At 47.5% G+C, this 4,122-nt stretch overlaps 1 long non-coding RNA gene across 1 annotated transcript; it reads left to right on the top strand.

Moving 5' to 3' along the window:
• LOC144242030 (uncharacterized) lies at window positions 1–3,543 on the top strand. The gene is made up of 2 exons (XR_013338279.1): window positions 1–85; window positions 3,298–3,543. It is a non-coding gene; the product is annotated as an uncharacterized LOC144242030 (long non-coding RNA).
• The last annotated feature ends 579 nt before the right edge of the window (window positions 3,544–4,122 follow it).

Genomic DNA, 4,122 nt, shown 5'->3' with positions numbered 1-4,122 from the left:
AATGTGAGCACACCGCCACCCAGATAACCGCCGACTCCCGCTCCACCCCCGCCCTCCCCCACTCCGCCCACTGCCGAGCGCCCAGGTAAAGGCGTGGACTGCGCGTGCGCACCGCTCTCCCTGGGTCTGGGGGCGTGGTTGCTGAAAGGAAGCCAAATCGCAGAGTGGGAGGGAGCTTGGGGCTGAGCGTGTGAGCCTCCCGGCAGGAGGGGCGGGTTAGGATTCAGGGAAAGGTAAAGTGAAGAAAGGGGGTCAAAGTAGGAAAGTGGGCCCCAGCGAGATTTAGAAGTAAAAAGAGCCCTGGGTTTATGAAATAAAATTTTAAAAATAAATAATCTTGACTGTGGCCTCTGTTACTGGAGTGTAGTGGGGATGACAGAGGACAGAAATCAGGGAGGTAAAAATATAAGCAGTAGTGGTCATTCACTAGATAAATGGGACAGCTAATAAAAATCAGAGAAATTCAGAGATTGCTGGAGTGGTCCGAAAGGCCAATTTTAGAGCCACATTTGCTCTGTGGCCGGGAATAGGGAAGGGGACGTGCACGCGCGCTCGAGGCACAGAACTGCGGCAAGAAAGGAGGCCTCCATTGAAAGTATTACAGCACTATGACTAATTAGCTATTAATCATTAATATAATTAATGGTACTATTAGCTAACAAGGTAGCATTTATCCAAGTTCAAGAGCCAAGAGAGGGTGTCCATAATTGCAAGTGCTTGGAGTACAGAGAAGTAAAGCAGGCAAAGTGAAGGCCTAAGGTGGAGAGGGCCCAAGACAGCGACTTGGGGGGTGAGGATGACCTTCTCCCACCATACACCAAACTTCCCTGATGTTTCCCAAGCCTTACCTCCACTGGGACGCCTCACCCTTCTTCCATTATTAAAAGCGCACTTAACAAATATCCTGGCGTTGAGACTTACACACTTTCAATATGGTGCAGCTACTTTTCTCCGAAAGAGCCACCCCCCCGCCCCTCAAAAATAGTCCTATAGCAAGTACAATGACCTGAGTCTGGCATAGGGTGAGGGAAGAGATTGAAACTTGATACACAAAAGGATTCAAGGCCTAGCTCTGTCCTTGGCCCCTTCCGAAAACAGAAGGTTTGTGTTGGTTGCACTTGGCCTCCTCACTCCAGAGAGTGTAATTTGGCAGTTTGGGTTTGTGTTCCTCCGTCGTGAGGGCCTTCAGTGGATAAACACTAAAAATGATATCATAATTCAGCAGGTAGAGAGGAAGCCTTGAGGCAGAGCAGGAGGAAGGACACATGCCTAAGACTTAGGGGTTCCTGGTTAGCTCAGTTGGTAAGGCATGCAACTCTCGATCTCGGGGTTGTAAATTCAAGCCCGACACTGGGTATAGAGATTACTTTTTTAAAAATCTAAAAAAAATCTTTAAAAAAAAAAAAAGAAGGGAAGACTTAGACTTAATGTAAGAAAGAACTTGGTGTCCATGGGGAGTGGTTAGCCCAGAATATCTGAGAAGTCTAGTTTTGCCTTCTAGGACATTCGATCCATTCCCCACTCTGCCTGTCAGTGCAATCCAGCTTGGAAAGGGGGAAGTGCAGAGCAAAGGCTAAAGAAGTAAGGTAACCCTCCAAGTTTCTGTGACCCACAGGCCAACCCTCTGAAGGGGCCCTAGTAGTTAGAATAGTAACATTATTACCTTCCATTTGAGGTTTGCTTTCTGGTTTCTGCAGAGAGGTTATGTCCATTATCTCATCAGATCTTCCAACATCCCTGTGAGGCAGGCAAGACTGGTATTATTCCCAATGGAAGAAATTTGGGAATATTTAATATTATAATCGCATTGTGTGGTGGCATCAGTGGTGAGCACAGCATAAGGTAGAAGCTGAATCACTATGTCGTCCACCTGAAAGTAATGTAGCATTCATTGTATGTCAGCTCTACTCAAATAATAAACAAGTAATAAAAAGCCTTAGTATAAAGTTCTGCACACTTTTACAGTTCTGCAAACCTTCAAAAATGTCATTAAAATTTTTTTGAATCAAAATAATCTTAAATACAAATTTTTTATTCATTTTTGAGAGAGAGTGGGCAGAGAAGGAGCAGAGAGAGAGGGAGACACAGAATCCGAAGCAGGCTCCAGGCTCCGAGCTGTCAGCACAGAGCCCAACGCGGGTCTCAAACCCACAAACCATGAGATCATGACCTGAGCTGAAGTCGGCCGCTTAACCTCGGCCGCTTAACAGACTGAGCCGCCCAGGTGCCCCTAAAGATTTCATTTAAACAGCAGCAGGCATATCTGGTTCTTGGGCGGCCTGATGCAAGCTCCCTGTTCACTGCATTTCCTCAGTTCCCAAGCTTCTAGGAATGTACCCCCATCAATGATAGTTCTTACCACTGTACTCGATAGGGGCAGTGGCTGGGGCTCCCTGCCCCCTCTTTAATACAACCCGGTCCTAGCACCCCAGACTTGGAGCCAGGGCCCTGGTCGTGGTCCCTTAGATTCTCATACTTGTAGTGCAGCAGCCTTTACTCAATCCCTTCACCTATTAGGCTTTGTAAAAAGATGGGAATTATCCGGCTCTTAAGAGTCTTCCAGATCTGCTACCTAGGATTCTATTCTAGAAAGTTGACTGTGTCCGTTAATATCTTACAATGCCATTCCTTTGTTCAGAGTCACTATCCAATTCCTGTCTCTCAGCCCTCCCTCCAAGAAACTGCTCCCTTTACAGAAAGGATAAAGCTGTCCTTTTTATTCACTTTTTCTCATATCTCCAAGTGACAGTGTTTAGAGAGAACTCGGAAAGCTGGACTTTTGGCTTTTTTGCCATAGGGCTCGCGTGTGCTTTCATCCAGTCTTAAAGGGATGTGAGCCGAGGGCACTTTCACTCGGTGCCCCCTCACCTCCCCCTACCTGTTTTAAAAAGGTAAAATAAATGCCAGGATGTCCTAGAAGAAAAAGAGAGGACACCCTAAAAGGCCAGACTCATGAATGCAATATTGGGGATAGAGACGAGAGAAGCTCTGCGGATGGCCAGCGTCCCTTCGGTCAGACCTTGGTTTCCGGCAGCAACATGGCCTGGGGCCATCGTTTGACTTACAGTACCCTCCCGCCCCCCCATCCCTGAAGCTATAGTCTCTGGATATCAAAATGCATTTTATAATTTTTAACAAACTATGTTCGTGTGACAATTTCCACAGACCTGTAGTCTACATTACGTCATTTCATCCCTCCCTCAGCAATGGCAGGTAGGAAGGGCAGAAAATGCTGTTGGCAGTGTTTTTGTTTTGTTTTGTTTTGTTTATTGTTTGTTTTGTGTTTTTTTTTAACAGCAGATAAAAACGAGGCCTGGATTTTAAGGGTCACACGGCCAGACCTAAAATGTGGGTCTCCAGGATCCAAGTCCGCGACACTGCGCTGCGGCCCTTTGCTGGACACCATGCAAAGCAAATCAGACCCATGTGGTCTGTGCTCTCTGGAAGTTTGGATTCCAAAGGACGATTTTGGCAAACATAAAAGGACAAAGCGATTCACGGTCAACACACATATGCCAATAAACAATTGAGTTAAATAGATAAGGGAAGCCACGTGTACCTGCTCTACTACTGTTGGGTGTATATTTCCCCCCATTTATTAGTGGAGAGGGTAAAGAGGACATCGTTAATGAGGCTAAGGTCTTAAGCCAGCCCCCTTTCTGCCTCCTTGCTTTGCAGGTGGAAAAACACTGTAGTTGTGCTTCGCTTTTCCCCCTCCTTGTCTTGAACGCTGTATCAACTTCCCCGGGAACATCTCCGAAGAGTCACACAAGGTGGGAATCAAGCACCATTAGGAAATCACGTCTGCCCTTAAGCAACGTCTTCAACCACCGTCCTAAAGCCGCCCGCTGTGTGCAAGCGTCAGTGCACCCCGCCTCCGCCATCTCTGCTGATGGAAAAAAGGACAGATCAACTCAGTGGCCCTCCTATTGTTAGAGGGCCTGAGATTCTGCTTTATTCGGAATGTGAGGGACGTTAGTATCAGAGAACCGAGGCCACGCCCCACCTGCGACACCTTCGTTCCTGTGTATCTGAGCAAAGGCAGAGGCCGACCCGAAGGTCAGGAAGGGGGGATTGGGGGGTGGGGTGGGCTGAGGGCAGGAGACCCCGCAGAGGAACATC

This window comes from Crocuta crocuta, unplaced genomic scaffold, assembly GCF_008692635.1.
Source record: "Crocuta crocuta isolate KB4526 unplaced genomic scaffold, BGI_CrCroc_1.0 scaffold352, whole genome shotgun sequence".
Classification (NCBI taxonomy): domain Eukaryota; kingdom Metazoa; phylum Chordata; class Mammalia; order Carnivora; family Hyaenidae; genus Crocuta; species Crocuta crocuta.
This window is presented reverse-complemented; position numbering and strand designations above follow the sequence as displayed.